Here is a 20,275-nt window from a genome sequence, read left to right as displayed (position 1 = left end):
CGAGCATAAATGTTATTCTGTCCATTAAAATTGGAATAAAATTCGAATCCCTTGTCATCGATATTTAAGCATTTAAATAAATTTAAATTAAATAAATTTAAAATTATCTAAGAGATTATTGCAATCGAACAATTTCTGATCGCAGTAATTGACTATGGCCTACGACTTCGTATTTTCCTAGTCAATTTCGTAAATTTTGTTCTCTGTCGCAACCGAACAGACGTCTCTCTATATTGCCTACCAACATCGTATTCATCCCTATGATAAGTAAATAAACAAACAAATAAATAAATAAATATACGAAATACAGTAATGTCTCCCTAACTGACGCTAAGATTGTCCACAAAAATGGACAATTTGGGAAAGAGGATCTCCCTATCTGCTCTCCCTAAATTGTCCATTTTTGTGGACACACCGAGCGTCAATCAGAGAGACATTACCGTAATACCAAAAATGAAATAAAAACGCTCCCACTCGCCCAAACGACGACGCTAACATCGTCGCACAGAGTATCTCAGACCACGGATCTCGCAGCGCGGAGCCAGCGACCGGCAGAAAATTCGCGAAGCGATACGCTAAGCCCGGCAACGAGCGTATGATCCCCGTAATCGCTGGCAGAGCTCTGTAACAGCCAGAGTTAATTCTTCGCCGAGCTTGGAACCGACGATCCCTACCCAGCGATCGGCCGGCATCGGCGTGTGTATCGCCCAGACGGCGAGACGCGCGAGCAAAGAATTCCTTCTAAAAATAGCCGCGCTAAACCGTCGACTTCCGTTGTCTGCCCGGTGTCTTCCCGAGGGCGACAACGATCTTCCTCTCCCGGTGAATGCTCCATTAATCATTCAGCCCGCTAATGGTCTGCGAGAGAGTAAGTCGAAGCGCGGTGGACGAGAGGCGCTGAGCTGCGATGGGTGTCGGGGCGCGGGGCGCGGCGGGTGCCGGCTCCAGGCAGCCCAGCGACACTTTAGAAGCTTGCACGTGCTAGCGAGCGCCGCTCATTCACTCTGAGAGACGGGCTCGGCTGAGCCCCGGTATCGTAAAGGGTGGATCGGAAAAGGTTCCTTTCAGAGGCCGGGGCTCCCGATTCTTTCACGGGCGGGCTCGCAGGAGCCGGCACGGAGAGGAGTCGCAGCGCGTGTCTCGGCTTTGATCGAATTCCAGCGCACGGAAACCGAAAGCGAGAGAGCACCCGCGCGATCCCCGGGCCCCGGCTCGGGCCCGTTATCGCGCCGACCGGGACGATAAAAGATGATAAAGGAGACGCGGAGCTAATCGCGACAACGAGGCCGGGAGGACGCGAGCTGCTGGATATTGTGTCGGCCTGTGAAAAGGAGACGCCGCGGCGGGACAGGGTCGGGAAACGGAAGAGGAGCGCTGCCGCGTTGTTCACGGTTACGTTTATTGGCACCAGATAGCATGATGCGTTCGATCGTTAAGGGAGCCCTGAAATGGACGGGAAGTTCGCGCGCGCCCCGGGGGGGTGTCGCGCCGCCTTAGAAAACCCTCGAAGGCCGAGCGGGCGGCCGAGGACGGGGCGCGGGAGAAAAGAGGACGGCGCGAGGGTCGAACTTTTTGTTCCGCTGATAGCTCCGATGAAAAATGGAGAGTCACCGTCGGCTCGATTAGAAACAAGAATATGAATCGGCCCTCTCCCGATCGTCAATATTCATAGGCACCGACGACCCGTCGCCGACGACGCCCAGACACCGTCGCGCGGCAAAGCCTCTGCTCGACGAAGATGCCAGGAACGTCCACGCCGGAAACGTTTCCCCGCGGCCCGATAAAGCGCTTAACGACGCGGAAATCGAATGTCCGCGAAAATCCGCGGATCGATAAAGAGGGGGATAATTAGAGGGGGATAATTAAGACGTATAAGAGGCGTGCTCCGCGAGCGGAGTTGAAACAATGGCCGGGGAATTTTTCGTAATTAGATGGAATAATGCTTTTGTGCCGTCGCTCGGCTGATCGACTCCGATGATTTCAAAGGGCCACGCTGAATGGACGAGCCGCTCGGTTTCACGTGAAGATCCACGATTTTTCACCGCTCCGCTCGCTGGTCGCCTCCGTTCTCGACCGTCTTGCACTTTGAGCGCGAACTGCTCCGAACGAAAGTGTTGATTCCTCGTTGGTTGGTGGAAGTGTTGAAATCTTGAACCGAAAGTGTTGATTTTTGTATAATCGAGATTCACTCCCGTTCATAAGTATACGAATATTTTCTTAAATGAGGTGTTGCAGTTGTCTAAAAAAATTTGTGAAATCATTGATGGATATTATTGTGATTTTTGGTTAATTTCTATGTCGCTGATGATAGCAAAATAATAATTACAGGAAATTCTCCTTAATTTTCCTTCGGCTTGTAAACGAAGATGGACAATTTGGGAAGAGGAGATACGATTATTCTAGCGCAAAGGATTAAAAGTAGCTAGTGTCCGCAAACTTACAGCAGGTTACGCATAACGTTGAACAGAAATTTTGTCGATCTGTTCGAAAGCTCTGTCACCTTGAAACCGAACGAAATGCTGCATCGACGGCTCAGCGTTTCGCGCACGTTCGAGAAAACCATGCTGCTTTTTGCTGCTGCAAGAAAAAGAACTCGCCTGCAAGATGATTAGGGTAGCAAAAGCTGGCCGAGGATACCATAAAAGATTTCAGAGACGCTCAGACAGTCAGCGAGCGGTGCTAGAACGAAGTTACAAATTTTCGCGAACTAGAATTCCACGGTGCGTCCGCGTGTGCCTAATTAAATTACCCGCGGAATGGTATGCTCCCGGGAACCCGACACCCTATATAAGTTTACCGAAGCCGGACAACGGCGCCAGAACCGAGAGACATTTTTTTCCCGGGCTGCTCGGGCCCGTTCTCTCGTTCCAGGTTCTCAGAATCCGGCTGATCGGAGATCGTCTGGGAAATTTGCGCAAATACGCGCCGTGAGATTGGTTACGATAGCGGCGGTCCGGGCCGGGCCGGGCCGGGTCGGGCCGCATCGATAACGACACAAGCGCGCCCAGGCTAGTGTAAAATTAGGATCGGCGGAGCTCACCAGCCTGTAAGTGCAAACAAACCGAGCCGAATTATTTGCATGAGAGAACAAACGGAAACCGCCCGATTTCGTTGATTCCCTCTCATAATGTTCGTTCGAATGGCCAATCGGGAAGTGTTAATTGCCGGCCGACCGAGTTCCAAGTTACCCCGAGCCTCGATTATTATTTGCCGAGTCTATTCGAATCATTCTTGCGCTCCTCGCGGCGCGGCGCGGTGGCCGCGTTTTCACCGTTCGATAGGCGCTGTTCCTGGTGTAACTGTTTCGAACGCAGACCGCCCCCTCTAATTGTTACACAAGAAATTAATGAAGCCGTGTATCTGGCGTTCGGCACACTTCGCTAGAGCTCAATCGGGCCGGTCGTTTCAGCTGCGCCCTCCAATTCGGCGGGAAGATCGTTGCGTTGCCTCCGTTCCGTTAACCCTTTGCAGCTCGGATTTTTAATATCGAATAAAAAGAACGTGTAGAAAGCGAATCGAACAAACATCAATCTCTATGCATAAATTGACAAGGAATTCGCAGTTTGAGAAGAATTAAATTACTCCGATCGGCGAAGCAAGAATTAACTCCTCTTGCCGTACTTTAACGAGCCTAACTTCTAATAATGATTTCTCTTAAGAATGAATGTTATTTTGTTCTATCCACAGTTCGTCTAAATTTCTGTTCTTTTCTCCACGATATTTAATCGTTCAAAGAAACCTAGTCGCACAATAAATACAAATTTTCTTTTTCTTCTGAGAAATTATGTCAATTAAGAAACTTCTAATCGTAATAACTGTAAAGAAAATGATTCGGCGAGGGGTTAAACATCGCGATGCTTGACCTCCTTGATTACGAAGGACAGATTGGTCGGTCGCATACTTGATCGACTGCGTCGATCCTTAGCATCGGCGTAGCATAAAATTACACAGGCGTGGGACTAGCAGAGGGAAATTCAGAGCAGCCCGAAATTTGGCATTTCCGAGAGAAATTGTTGCGTGAGGGAAATATAAAAGATAGAACCCCTTCCGGGCGAATACAGTGATAGCACAGGGAAATTCAGAGCAGCCTGAAATTTGACATTTCCGGGAGAAATTGTTGCGCGAAGGAGATATAAAAGATAGAGCCCCATCCGAGCGAATACAGCGATAGCAGAGGGAAATTCAGAGCAGCCTGAAATTTGGCATTTCCGGGAGAAATTGTTGCGCGAAGGAGATATAAAAGATGGAGCCCTTTGCGAGCGAATACAGTGGTAGCAAAGGGAAATTCAGAGCAGCCCGAAATTTGGCATTTCCGGGAGAAATTGTTGCGCGAAGGAGATATAAAAGATAGAGCCCCTTCTAAGCGAATACAATGACCTATGAATGAAGATCGTTCAAGATTGTGTCAAGCTGAACTCTGATAATATAACCCAAATTTTTCTAACGAAGAAATATCGTCTTCCGTTTAATCGTCGGAACGAAAAAGCCGACGCGTCGAGTTCGGAAAAATTGAAGTGGCAGCAGGATCTTTCGAAGCGACTGCTTGCAGCGACTTTCATTAGACGAGGAAATCGAGTTCATGGCTTTTAATTGGGGCACTGAGACGACGCCCATATAGCTTCGGATGACGAGCCAGCCCCGCTGATGGATCCTCGTGATCCATTTAGCCGAGAAACGCCCCGGGGAGAAAAATTCCTTGCGGCCAGAAGTGTCAAGCCGGCTTCATAATACCCCGGCAGAATGAACTGATTACAAGGCGGTGCTGCAATTTATCCTGCTCGTCCACCCCTTGATAATGGGCTCGCTGTTCGTTTTCCCCGCAGGAGGCGCAGCCGGAAGCCTTGTCACTCCTTGGACTGCCGGCCAACCCTAAAGTAAGCTCGATACCGCCGGATGCTGGGCGCGATTCATCAAATCACCGAAAGCTGCGCCAGGAGCCAGCAACGTCCGTGAAATCAGAGCCGTCTGGCCGGGGGAACTTGATTCCGTTGCCAACGAGGAGTCTTTCGATCGACCAGTTAGCGAAGATGCGCGAATGAAGCGATGACGAATCGATCGGGATGGGATCTTTGATTTTATTCGGTGATTTTCGATCGCCAATCTTCGATCGTTTTCAGTCGTTTCGCGACGCTTTCGGAACAATATAAAATTGCTGCGCTTGCTGGCTCGTTTTCAGGTATAGTAAATATTATATTCATCGAATGGAACATATTCAATTTTTGGGTTTGAGAATGAAGGAAGTGAAAGAATGAAAGAATTTGATTATTCGATAAATATAAAATTAATTTTACAAGAAAACAAATTAAAGGCACAGCAATTGACCAACGACGTTATAATGACCGGCTCCACTACCCTATCTTTTAGGATACGCGATATATTAATAACAATGTTCCTGACTAACGATTTTCAACGTATAAAATTCCAAGAATCCCTTAAAAACATGTGAAAATTATATAAATAATATCTGGTCGAACAGGAGTCGAATTCTACTTTTAGAAATTAAGAACACTTTTTAGTGAGAAGGGTACGCGATTATTTATACTCCTCTATTTAACACCGTTTTGAACTAATGAATTTCAAGATATAAAATCCTTAAAAATGTGAAAATGATGCGAATAAAATCTGGTCGAATAGGAGTTGAATTCTACTTTTAGGAACTGGGAACAATTTTCAGAAAATTCATTTTTGTGGCGTAGAATTTTAGTGAGAAGGGTACGCGATTATTTATACTCCTTTATTTAACACCGTTTTGAACTAATGAATTTCAAGATATAAAATCCTTAAAAATGTGAAAATGATGCGAATAAAGTCTGGTCGAATAGGAGTTGAATTCTACTTTTAGGAACTGGGAACAATTTTCAGAAAATTCATTTTTGTGGCGTAGAATTTTAGTGAGAAGGGTACGCGATTATTTATACTCCTCTATTTAACGCCATTTCTAACTAATGAATTTCAAGATGTAAAATCCCAAGAATCCTTAAAAACGTGAAAATGATACGAATAATATCTGACCGTAAAAGAGGAGAATTTTATCCGTATAATTCGCTCTACACCTCTTCGCATTATCTCTTTTATTTGAGAATCGGTCTAGAGTAGACGGTACTAGCGAAGAGTTATCATTAAATTTTTGAAAAAGTACAGAACTCGGTACAATCGTGAAAAGTAAAGCCGCGAAAATGAACTTTGCTCGCATCGTTCGAGGACGTTTTTCTCTCCGGTTCGCGAGGACTGCCCCCCAAAGTTTCGAACCCCCTTTCGTTATCGCACCGTGGACAGCCGTGCCACAGGTCCGGGGTGAACGAACTATCTGAACACTATTGTGTCCAGAAGCAGCATTGTCAGTGGCGCGGTTCACCGTCACCGTTTCATTAGCCGTGTTTTCCGTACACGCGAACGGCAGATCTATTTTTCTGGAAAAGAGCGTCACGGCATGATAAATCGTGGCGACGTCGTTCCGCCGCGATAGCCGGCCCAGATTGGTATCTGAAGGGCGTGTTCTTGCCGATAGGATCGTTTGTCCGCCGCGACGCGACGCCGAAGACGCACACACGGCGTAATCACGCGGGTACACGCGATTACGCGTGTCCAATATTCCGGCAACTCCAATAGACTTGATCTTTGCCGGTTCGACTACCTGTGTATCGGCGTCGCGATAACGGGGAAGGGCTAGTTTATTGTCTTCGGATCTTCGATTATCTTGCTTGTTGTACAGTGGTCAATGGGGTTAATTGATTACTGAATGGATTCTTGTCGAGTCAATGGAGCATGGGTATTATTGTCATTGACGTTTGCCGAATCAAAATGCTGGGACTGTTGCCCGTGTAACGCGTCGAGTGCCGATTATCATCCCCGGAAGCTCCCACAATGTCTAATATTTAATATCTAATATTTAATCGAATATTTAATATCTAATATTTAATATCTAATATTTAATCTAATATTTAATATCTAATATTTGATATAATATTTAATATCTAATATTTAATATCTAATATTTGATCTAATATTTAATATCTAATATTTAATATCTAATATTTGATCTAATATTTAATATCTAATATTTAATTAACGAAATCAAAGCTAGGAAGTTAAAATTTACCATAGGAGATATTAGTTCCGAGTGTTTTTTTATTCCAAAACTCCCAGTAGGCTTTAACATGTTCAATATACAGGATGATCCAAAAATGTCTCGTAATCTGGAAACAGAGGCTTCCTGAGGTCATTTGAAGCAACTTTTTCCTTAGCGAAAATGCAATCCGCGGCTTCGTTTACGAGATATTGACGAAAAACACTGACCAATGAGGGGCGAGCTCGGCTGGCGCTCGGCCAACGAAGCGGACGAAGCCCGGTTCCGCTTATTGGCTCGGCCGCCTCGCGCCAGCCGAGCTAGCCTCTCATTGGTCAGTGTTTTTCGTTAATAACTCGTTAACGATGCCTCGGAGAAAATTCTTGTAAAGGAAAAAGTTGCTTCGAATGAGCTCGGGAATCTCTAATTTCCCGGAAGTACCATAATTTTGAGACATCCTGTATACCATATCTTCGTGAAGCATTCAAATACGAAATTTTCAATTTATCAAAATATAATACACGATAAGTTGTTAAATTCCAGAAAATTATGAAATACCCTGCCGTCCAAATGAACGAAGAAATAGAGATGAAATATATGTGAGACGGATCTTTCGTATTCCCTATTTATAATTAGAACACGAACCAGAAAATTCAATAACACAAATTCACTGAAACAGAGTTGCAAGTGAAACGTTGCGTTTACGCATTGCTGAGTCTTAATGGGTTATGAAGGAAATCGATTATCGTTAGCCCTCGCGCGCCATTCGGGTAAATTGTATCCAAAAGCGAACCTTTGTTCGTAATTATATTACTGGAGATATATATATAAACTTAAAACGTAATTGTCCCCGCATTTGAATGTCGATGAAAACATAATCCGACAATAATTTTCCGTGTTTAATTACATTGTTCGCGATAAGGACGTACAAATTAAATTACGTTTCATCGGAACATTTCATACGCCATATCCACAATTGAGCAACAACATAGCTTCGTCGTTCGGCACTATTTTTATCGTTATTTTGTATTATACAATTTATCGAATTAATTTCGCGACGACCGTCGCAAAATTCGAGAAGTGATTACATTACATAGAAAACATGGAGCATATAGAAAATAATTTTTATTAAAAGTTACTAAAATGTATAAAAATTATTAAGATATATAATACTATCATGATATAATAATATCATGATAGTGATAATGATATAATAATATAACTAATGATATAATATATTAGTTATATAATAATATAACTAATGATATAATATATTAGTTATATAATAATATAACTAATGATATAATATATTAGTTATATAATAATATAACTAATGATATAATATATTAGTTATATAATAATATAACTAATGATATAATATATAGTTATATAATAATATAACTAATGATATAATAATATCATTTTGGTAAAAATAGTGTTAATTAGACGACTCCTTCGGTCGAAATTAATTCACGAGATTCGTACAAATCGAGATAAATATTGTTAATACCGAGGGTTAAAGAACTTCGGCCAAACGTGAACATTAATGCAGTGCTTTCGTAGATAAAGCTTTTGTTTCACAGCGCAATCAATCTTCGCTCTCGTCAAGCGTGTTAAACGTGTACACCTGATGCATTTTTTAAACGGCTTCGTCAGCATTCGGTGACTAACTAATATCGATCGCCAGCAAGAGAAAAATAAATGCGAATTTCCTGATTCTACGATTCGTATTTCTCGACGTCCGAATAACTATGTTTCACAGTTTGCTACTTCTTGGTTAGTAGAATCCTGATTCCGAGGATCGAATTCCTTCGCGGAATTTCTTCGCCGGTCATCCGGCGGACCCAGCTGCATACCTGAGCGAAGTTGGCTTCCTTCTTATAGTCGTTTCGCTATCGATTCACCGGCCGCAACTAATCGAGCGAAGAAAAAACGGTGCATTCGAACAATGGGCCAATCCTTATGGCTCGATAATTTCCACCGAAATCATGCGCATTGCTCGACTCAATTTCACGCTCCTAAGAAACGTTGTCTTTAATTATACGTCTCTTCTCATTGGTAACATGATAATTTCAAAGCCCGCGTCACAATCGAGAGATCGAACAATATTTACCTTAATCGAACCTCCGCAACGATCCAACGTTATTGATTTGAAAATTAATTTCAGTGTCGATGCATAATGTATCGCGAATTTCATAGAGATCCGCAAAATGCAAAACATCGAAGAAGTAATCGGTAACGCAGACCCTAATTTCTCGGATTCTAATCTCATCAAGTTGCATTTTTTTCCAATTTCGTTCAGCCTCTTGAAATATAGAAATGCAGAATTCGAGGAGGATTCGAATTGTTAATGCATATTTTCCAAGCTAATTTCGGGAACCAAGTTGCGCATTCAATTTCAAATTATCGTTCCATTCATGTTATCGGATCCATTACCATAATGATGTACCGTGTCCTAATTGAATATTGCGGCGGCCAAATCGTTGTTGTCCATCCCGTCGACCATCGCGACAACAAACAAATAAAACGCATTCTACGGTCCCGTCCAAGCTGACGACGTGTAGCATGTTGAAACTTCTATTACTATTTTCCTCGGAAAACTTCGGATCACTGCTTCGATTTTTAGCGAGGCTTGAAAATCGTTGTTCACGCATCTGCTTTCCGACGATCAACAGAAATTCATTGAGATCTACATATGCGAGGTGTTGCATAATTATGTTAACACCCGGAATGTAGCGATTCTTGAGGTGATTTGAAATAACTTTCTCCTTAGCGAAAATGCAATCCGCGGCTTCGTTTACGAGTTATTAACGAAAAACGGCGACCAATGAGAGATCGCGCACGGCTGACGCCCCGCCCTCGCGACCACTGCTCTCACGTCAGACTGCTAGCGCGACGCGGCATTGGCCGCGAGGGCGGAGCACCGGCCGCGCTCGTTCTCCGATTGGTCAGTGTTTTTCGTTAATAACTCGTAAACGAAGCCGCGGATTGCATTTTCGCAAAGGAAAAAGTTACTTGAAATGACCTCAGGAATCGCCCGTTTCCAAGTGTTAGCATAATCACGGAACACCCTGTAAAATCACTAAAAAAGTAGCGTCTTAACTGAGAAATATTGTGTGCCGAGTGTTCGAAGACCGGCGATCGGTGTCCACTGCGACAATTTCGCGCGAATCGCAGGAATCAATTAATTTTCTTTCCGGCGCGCTGGTTCGGCGGCGATCATAATTGAAACGCGTCACCGCCGTGTACAATCAATATCAATAAACAGCTGGTGTTATTGTAGCCGATGTAATGTTGCCTGTAACGTGGCGGCTCGCGTCAGCGGCAGAAGCCTCGATTTTACCGGGGCTAGCAGCGTAGGTACGAGGCATCGTGCTAGCATTAGCAGCAGCAGTAGCAACACTAACGGGCAGGTTTCGCCCGGCGAAGCAGTGACCCGCCTCGTTTCATCGATCCCTCCGCGCTCTTGCCCTGAAACTTCTTAACTGCCGGGCTAAATCAAGGCGGCGAAGGTCAGGCGAAACGGAACGGGCCGAGCCAGCTCGAAGTCGGCCTCGCGCCGCGCCGGCCCTTTTGTTCTGCCCGAAGACGCGCCGCAAAATGATCTCCGCAGAATTAGCCGGGGCCAGCTCGCCGCGTCTCGACGCGACGCGACCATAAAACGCCTCATTCAGAAAACTCGCCGGGCCCCGGGGGACTCTGTGTGCACGCCACGCTGGCCGCGTAAAGCCTGGAGACGCGAGCGGCCCGTTACCGATGAATGACGGGGTCAGGAACGTCTGTCAATCGCGCCTCCCCGACATGCGCACCGACCGTGTTCAATCCGTGTTTGCACACTTTCGCTGCCTTGTCTGTCTAATTCCGATTTACTGCCGCAAATACGTCAACCGGCGAGGATCATCCTTTAAATGTGTATTTTACCTTCCTACGGTGATCATTAATGTTCCGGCCCGCGTTGGCCCGATTGAGGAACTGCACGCGTATCTTTGGGAACTGCGATGTGATACAATAGTTTTGAGGCAATTATATGGAAGAATAATTAATACGAAAAAAATGTAGAAGAGAGAGAAAGTGAACATTTATTTGTATCGGATCGTCTGGAAAATTGTGTTTTGTTCTTTCGCGAGAAAATGAAAGACGACTTTTTTACGTTTACAGTAAGAAAAAAGGAAATGACATTTTGACGTGGAAGCTTTGAAATTTGATGCTTGTAAAAATCCTGTTTTCATTGGCGAATAAAATTTCATACTTGAATCGGGTGCTTTTAGAAAACGATATCTCTTTTAGAACGAGACAAGTTTAACGAAGAGATAGAAGATTAACGAGACGGAAATAGTAAATTTGTACAGTTACTGCAATGACAGTAAGTCCGTTTTTACAGACAGGTTTTTTGCATTTTACTCGCAGAATTGTGCAATTAATTTTGCGAATATCTCGTTCACTTTTTTATGGATAACAATAAGCGAAGTCAATGAGTTTGGCTCGAATAGCTATGAGTGTAAACTTAACTCTTTGCACTCGAAGCCATTTCAATTGTAAATCTAAATTAACTTTTCTGACTCGTAATATTTTCATTTCATACGACAAAGTCCATTTTATGCATACGAAATCGAGTCTTGTGACTAATACAACGGTTAGACTTTTAACAATTTTTCATATCTAAGCTTTGATCGTGTTAAACTTATCTTGAACCGTGGTGTAACAATTTTAGTGGTGCGCCAGAGTCATTGCACTCGAGTGCAAAGGGTTAATACCTGGTCTTGCAGATCCCAAACATCATAAAAGAATCAAAAAGAATTGTCATTCGGGCCTGTATCGTCAATTTTGTCCAGTTAGAAACAATTGCGAAATAAAACATGAAGGAAAGTGTTAAAACGAGCGATCCGCGTAACCTGTTTAGTTACAAACGACATTCGTTACATCGCCGTTCACTCGTGTCAGAGCAAATTGAGAGGGATTACATTTTCCAGGTTGTCTACTTGAATTGGTCATGTTTGAGTTAACCTTGTTCACATTGACGGTGAAGTTAAATTGAGTGAAGTTTCGTGCACAAAGGACTGCTCGTGGCAACGACTAGCTAGAATTTCATATCGTGAGTTATTTATTAGCGTTTAATTGTTACCCGGTAGCAATGAACATTGATTTCGTTGCAAAGTAACTTCTCCGTAACGTGAACTTCAGTGTCACGCGAGCAGCGACGCTAACGTTTATTAATCTAATAAATTATGCTCGAAATAAGCCCACTCCACTCGTTATTGTCGCTAGACAACTGCGGATCTTCGTGGAAATTTCCAATTTCCTAGAATTATCAATAATTATAATATAATCCAATTTCCTGCGTTATTTTCTAGAAACCAGAATCATGAAAAAGATCTCTCCGTCGATTAAAACGTTGATCACGCAACGTTACGACGTAAAATAAAAATCCCGTCGCTTCTTTATTACCGTATGCATTTTTTAACATTTCAGAAATCCGAGCGTGCTATAAATGCATAAAGATCTGCAGTCCGATTACGTTCAAGAAGCGAAGCTTCTTCATCCTCGTACAAAATTTTCGGCTGTACACTCTGTTTAACTTTTCCACTAAAGCTTCGGAACACGCGAGTTTTTTATTAGTTCCATCATGCCGGCGTCTGCGTTTCGTTAAAAATTATAACTTCCTCCATTTTTAGCAAACTTTTTAAGTCGGCCGCTCGTCGCGACCGGACTTCCCCGCTGTTGCGCGGTTGAAAAAGATGTTTTCCCAGCGAAACGCGGCTCGATCGTCGCCGTTTTCGGTCATACTAACTGCCGGCAATGTGTCCAGAGGCAGTTATTGTCTCTTACATTGGAGCTCATGGGCCGTAGCCAGCTCTGACCGGACGAAGCTGATCTAGCTTATGCCGATCGATGGAAAATCGGCGGTGAACAGCTGCAAGGAGGGACCGGGACGTGGATCCACCGCGCCTTCGCTGTCAATTCATTAGGCCGGGTTACAGAAGACCCAGTCTAGCAGCTCACTCGCCCATCGTTCGAACCAAATAATCGTCTTCGTATGCATTGTTTCACACTTCTTTTGTCTTCGCATCGATTTACAACAGTCCACAGGTTGTCCCAAAAATGTCTCGCAATCCGGAAATGGCGGGTTCCTCGGATCATTTGAAGCAACTTCTTCCTTTACAAAAATGTTCTCCGAGGCGCCGTTAACGAGTTATTAACGAAAAACAGTGACCAATAAGAATCGAGTACGGCTGACGCGAGGCGGCCCAGCCAACCAGCGCGCGAAGCCCAGTTCCGCTCATTGGCTCGATCGCCTCGCGCCAGCCGAGCTCGCCTCTCATTGGTCACTGTTTTTCGTTAATAACTCGTTAACGGTGCCACGGAGAACATTTTTGTAAAGGAAAAAGTTGCTTCGAATGGCCCGAGGAACCCGCCACTTTCGGATTGCGAGACATTTTTGGGACGCCCTGTATATACAGTATCAGAGTCTGTACAGTACACATCAGACTCTGCCGTCCAGAGAAATAGCCTCGCGCAGAATTCAGCCGTACCTAAAAGGTTAAGTTGGCTAGGCCGTGTTCCTACTCCAACTATGTGTCCAGAGACGCATCGAGTGCATAAAGTTCGCGATCTATAGAAAGAGATGAGTCACGGCCGCCGCGATTGCTCAAGGGCCTCGACCGCATGAATGCGCCATAAATCGTTGTTTTTCGTATATGGAAAGTGGTCGGAGCCCAGATGGAGCAATTGTTGTACCTCGGGGCTCCGGTATCGGGGTCAAGACTGTGAGTTACGAATATTGGACGGTATCGAATGTATCGAGGACACGATCGTAAATGTAATTCGCAAATCCATTATCGTAAAAATGCGGCGGTCCCGAGCGCGGGCGCGCGCGCGTTCGCGAGCGCACCGCCTTAAGCGGTCGCCGGACGTTGATATAAACGCCCGGCTTTTCTGTCTCCTCGGCCGAGGGAGCCGTGCCAAACAATAGCGAATGATTTACCGTGAATCTCGTTGGCTTCCTTACCGGTCGCTATCGTTACCAAGCCGGGGCCAATCTGTGCGCGAGCACTCGACGAAGACGGCGAGACGCGCGTCCAATCCATTTTCGACGCTCCATATGGAGCAGCCGCGGGAATCGAAACAACAAAAATCGTCTCGTGACTCGGGGCTCTCCCTGCCACCGATCTGTACTCGGACACGGACAGCTTAATCCTCTTTGATTTCGGTCATAGATAGCCGGGCGGTATCTCTCCGCCTTCTTGCGACCCATTTTCAGGAACGATCGAACGATCTTATTTTGCCGAACAAGCGTAACTAACTTATTTATTTGTTATTTACTTTAATGATCGGTTTTTCTGTTGTTTTTGTTTTCTTTTTTTAAACGTTCACAGTTTAGTTATATAGTATATACATACTATATTATTATTAATTAACAAATAAATAAGTTAGTTATATGTGGATATCTATAGTATATAACGCGCGATCTTATTTTGCCGAACAAGCGTAACTAACTTACTTATTTGTTGTTTACTTTAACGATCCGTTTTTCTGTTATTTTTGTTTTTTGTTTTGTTTTAAACGTCCACAGTTTAGTGCACGTTCGCAATTCGTTCGCTGTTCGGTATTACTGTTTTAGATTTGGTTACTGATAGCACTGATAGATCTTCTTTCCAAAAAATTTCAGTCCACACCGAAAAAACTGGGTTCGTCGTGGAAACGTTTAAATGCAATATGTGAAGCGCGATACGTTTTTTCATCCTCTTTTACCCTTTGAAACCTGGCGCGACCATATATGGTAACACTTTGGATTTAAACAGCTTGCCTCGAAATGTTGAATCAACGCGTGATTCATATGAACATAAAAGTTTATTCAATATAATACGAATGAACGACTTTTTTATAATACATACAACTAAGAAATAAGCTACGATAAAAAACAGAATAATTGGTATATTTAGTATATATATATATATATATATAGTATATTTGTAAAAGAAAAAAAAAATATATATATATATTAGTATATTTAGTACATATTTAATTAGTATAGTTTATATAAGTTTAGTATACATTATAATATTTAGTATTATATATACTGATATATACTATATATATGTATACTAATATTTACCATACATATATTATAATGCTATAATATACTACTATAGTATATATATAGTATTATTACAGTAGTATATATATTTATAGTAGTATAGCAGCATATTATTATAATAGTATATATCGTGTATACTACTATAGTATAATTCAAAACTGAAGCTGATGTCGCCCAAACACTAGTCGAGTTCTTCGCCTCTAAAAATAAATCATTTTTTCAAAATGGCACTTACAAGTAACGATGGAAAGTATATTCTACAATAAATATTAAATCCATGAAAATCGTGTTATATTTCGATTCGAAAACGGACAGTACTTTCCGGTAGACCTAATATCATGGAAAGTAGCAGCCTTGCACATTAATATCACCAGCGATGATTTTCGACGGTATCGTAACCGTGATAAGGTTCCACAGCCTTCTGGTACTAATCTGTCGTCGTTCCGTTTTAATAACACTGATACGCGTATCAGTGAAATGCAACGGGTCAAATATTAGAAAAAGCAGAGAGCGATCGAGCTCTATCTATCTATACACGTATGTATCTGCTCCTTCAGGGCGATCGAAAAAAAGGCGGAGATATTGAATAACGTTATCCCCTCCTCGTCGAGACGATAAGCGAAACGAACACGGTGTTTCGCGTTAATAGCTCGAACCAACGCGACGGGGGATAACACGGGGCGATAACATCTGGCCCGTTGTAGACACAGCTCACAATTTCTAATAACGAGGCAACTTAGATTTCCGTGCGGCTCGGACCGCGGTCGCAGCGCGGCGAGCAACCTTTGCTCGCGCGTCGCGTTTAAACAGCTGTCACGCGGCCGACTTTTTCTGGGCCCTTTTTCTTCCCTCTCGATAAAGCGAACGATAGCCCGATAGTTCCGGTATCTAATCGCATTATTGGTGCTCGGTGCGCGAACGTTCATCCGGCTTCCAGCATTGTCCCGGGCGGAGCTCATTGTCAACGGGATCGAAATTTCAATTTGGTTAACGCCCTTTGCTCGACTCCGGCGAAGGCGCGTCCGTTCCTTTAAGAAGAAGAACTCGAACCTTTGAACTGTAATTCTCTTAATCCCCCGTTGACTTGCCATCTGGAAGTTCTGTAGATTCTACGGGGTCTATTCATCTGGTAAATAAGTACTCCGGGAACTAGGCGCCCGCGCGCGCGCGTAATTACTTTCTCCATTAGAATCAAATTACGCTTTTATAACGCGACTAAGGTTGTTAATTACGAAACAGTTATTCCCAACTTGCTCTAGTCATCGGGAAAATGAGCACAGTGTTTATTCAATCTCTGTTTATCGCCGTAGACGCGACCCGTTCTTGTCCCGCACAATAATCGCGCTTATGGCGAAGGCGAATACGAATGCTTAAATTCGGATAAGTCGTGGCAACGTTTCGCAATGAGTTTAATCTTGATTTCGCTAACCGTGTGTCAGGCTTCCTTTTTAATTAACCACCTCGTTGGATTCGAATATCCGATGGATTCGAATCATTCACTTCGTTCAGTTTTAATTAATACAGTTTTACTTTTTTCTGTATTGTTATATTAGTTTCTGCTATAATCTGTCATAAAATAGTCTTGAAAATATTGTATCGTAGCGCAATTTTCGAAAATATGCGCGTATATTTTTAATCGAATACCATTATTTAATATTAATATATATAGTATTATTAATATACCAATATAATAGTATTATTAATAATACCATTATTTTATGGACGCCGTAGGACGATTAAAGCAACGGAAAGAACATGCTGAACAGTATGTTTCTATTTGGATCTTCTTAACTCCATAGCACTGCGACAAGACAGATCTAGAGATGAATATTTAATACACGATCTATTAAAAATACACTTTATTTATACAGGTTATTCCAAAATTATGGTATTTCCGGAAAATGAGCAGTTCCTGAGGTGATTTGAAGCAACTTTTTCCTTTACTAAAATTTTCTCCGAGGCATCGTTTACGAGTTATTGACGAAAAACAGTGACCAATGAGAGATCGCGTGCAGCTGATGCTCCGCCCGCGCGACTACTGTCACTGCGTCAGACGGTAGGCGCAACGCGGCATTGCCCGCAAGGGCGAAGCCGAGCTCGCCTCTCATTGGTCAGTGTTTTTCGTTAATAATTCGTTAACGATGCCTCGGGGAAAATTTTTGTAAAGGAAAAAGTTGCTTCGAATGACCTCGGTAATCCCTAATTTCCTGGAAGTACCATAATTTTGAGACACTCTGTATACAGCTATTCCAAATCGAAACTTTGATTCGTCTGTTGCCGAAAAGTACATGAAAACATACGAGAAACGAAGATCGCATCGTTCTATCACAAAAATATAAGCACGAAGGAGCACATTAAATTCTGCTGAATCTTCTTTCAGCTAACGTTGATTAAAGAATTCGCTAATAAGAAATACAAATTTAGTCGTCGTTTAAAATTTTCGAATGAAAATATAATGCGCATATTTTTAAGGATACGGCTAAATACAATACATTGAAATTATTATTTCTCGAATGTAGAAATACAGTAAACTTTCCCTAATTCTCCTTCAACTTGCGAACAAAAATGGACAATTTGGAGAAACGAGACACGATTAATCGAGCCTCGCGGCCCATTTCTATATTCTCCGATCGTTAGCAATTCTAAAAACGAACCGCGCAGCTCGGAATAATCGTGTCTCTCCTCTTCCCGAATCGTCCGCATTTGTTTACAAGCTGAAGGAGACTCGGGCAGAATGAACTGCGCTAATTAACACAAGTTACGAAAGAGAGATCGCGGCGCTCGAGGTTGAACACGTGGCACCGGGCCGGAATGAAAAATGATTTCCGGGGAAAATGCAGGCGACCGCGAAGAACCCTTTGGTGGAAGAATCGCGGCCGGCCCCGGACCCGCATTTTTCATATCGTCGATCTCGCAGACCCGTGGGTCGCCAATTTTTCGCCGTGGCACGTAAAGTTTCTCACATTGGCCGGCGAGGCAATCATTCGGCCGGCGCGTTCGAAAGGAGGAAAATCTGTCGACGACCCACATAAAACCGGATCGATGCGAAGCATCCATCAGAGGAGCAATTCCGAATCTTTTTCCGGCGAAGCCGTCTGAAGCGTAATTTCCCTTTTTACGCGGCTGCAATTACACGGAGCACTAGCCGCGTTCCCGTTAGGCTGTGCTCCCGACATCGGTCTCCGCGTCCGAATATCTCCCTGTAATAAAAGTACAAGTGTTTCCGCGCAAAGTGCCACGCCGGGGCGATATTGCGCTCGCTGCTTTGCGCGGCTCGAACCGGCTGCACCCGGAATACCTCACCGATGCTCCTTCACGGCCTTATTATTATTATTACTATTACTATTATTATTGCTGTTATTATTATTATTATTATTATTATTATTATTATTATTATTGCCATTATTATTATTATTATTATTATTACGCCGGGCTTGTGCCGACGCCGCCGCGTTGCGCCGCTTCGGATTCGGTTGCACCGCGATATTCGAGCAGCCCTCGTCCCCGTCCCCGGCGACGTCTTCCCCGTCTACGTCGTCGCTTTCATTCCACGGAGAAAAGCTGTCCCGACAACAGACCGATCCACGGAAATTCTAGGCGTTTACAGGACCGGGAACCGAGCTGCAGTCACGACACCCGCTCCTCATCACCGTGGCCCGGGCCTCGACCCACCACGGTGTCGTGGATACGAGCCAATTTCGTTCCCTCCGTCTTTGTAACAAGGCGGAATGTTCATCGCCCGCAGTCACGTACCACGACCTCGATGCATCGGAATGAATGCGCGTTTTCGCGCCGAAGTATTCACTTATCTGGCTACGAGCTACGTTTCGCGATCCCCGCGAAACGCGACCCCGCGCTTCACGGGGCCCGGGGACCGTGAACTCCCGGTCGAATTATGTAAGTGGAACCATGGCGAACCGACGAACGTAACTTCGTTGAATTTTCGAATCTCTGCGGCTGCTTCGACATTCTTTCGGGATCGGGTGTTAATCGATTTCGTGAAACAAGGCCCCGCGCTTCGTTGGGCCCGGGGAACTCCGGGTCGAGTTATAACTTTAAATCAATTTCAATTTATTATTTTACTTGACATATTCATTTGTTTTAATTTTTATGTTTTTTAAATTAATTTATCTCTACACTTACAAATATTTAATCTATAAAATATTAACTAATTAGTTATACAGATTGTCCCAAAAATGTCTCGCAATCCGGAAATGGCGGGTTCCTCGGATCATTTGGAGTAACTCTTTCCTTTGCGAAAATGCAATCCGCGGCTTCGTTACCGAGTTATTAACGAAAAATGGTGACCAATGAGAGGCGAGCTCAGCTAGCGCTAGGCGGCCGAGCCAACGGCGCCAGCGGTAGAGCGGTCGAATCTCAGTTCCGCTGATTGGCTCGGTCGCCTCGCGCCAGCCGAGCTCGCCTCTCATTGGTCACTGTTTTTCGTTAATAACTCGTTAACGGTGCCTCGGAGAACATTTTTGTAAAGGAAAAAGTTGCTTCGAATGACCCGAGGAACCCGCCACTTTCGGATCGCGAGACATTTTTGGGACACCCTGTATAAGTGGAACTATGGCGAACCGACGAACGTAAGTTCGTCGAACTTTCGAATTTTCGCGGCAGCTTCGACATTCTTTCGGGACCGAGTGTTAACAGCGAACTAGAACCGTGTGGAATACGGTCGTCGAACGCGTTTGGACGTGCGGACCTCGAATCCGGAACGCGGCTGCGAGAATCGAATATTAAAGAGATCGGGAATCTTCGACCGGGAATATCGTGGTCATTTTTGTAAGCGTTGGAAACGATGCCGTTGGGAAATCCGTACAAATCGAGGGGAGCCGATTCAATCGAGGCGAAAAATGCGCGCACCGAATCAAGCTTGCTGAAAATTGTTGCGCAGTTTTTTTGTTGCAGAAAGCTGTTGGTCGTCGCGTTTGGTCGCTCGACCAACGATTCTAACGATTATCCGTGAATGATTGACGGATTCTGCGAGCTGCTGCAGCAAATGGTAGAAATGTTATTACTTGTATTATCGATTGGGAACGTCGACGAAGGAGTTATAAAGGAAAAAAGCTTAGATACAGTAAATTCTCGCTAATTGACGCTCAGATCGT

The sequence above is a fragment of the Megalopta genalis genome, chromosome 4 (assembly GCF_051020955.1).
Source record: "Megalopta genalis isolate 19385.01 chromosome 4, iyMegGena1_principal, whole genome shotgun sequence".
NCBI classification, from domain to species: Eukaryota; Metazoa; Arthropoda; class Insecta; order Hymenoptera; family Halictidae; genus Megalopta; species Megalopta genalis.
Note: the sequence above shows the minus strand (reverse complement) of the source record.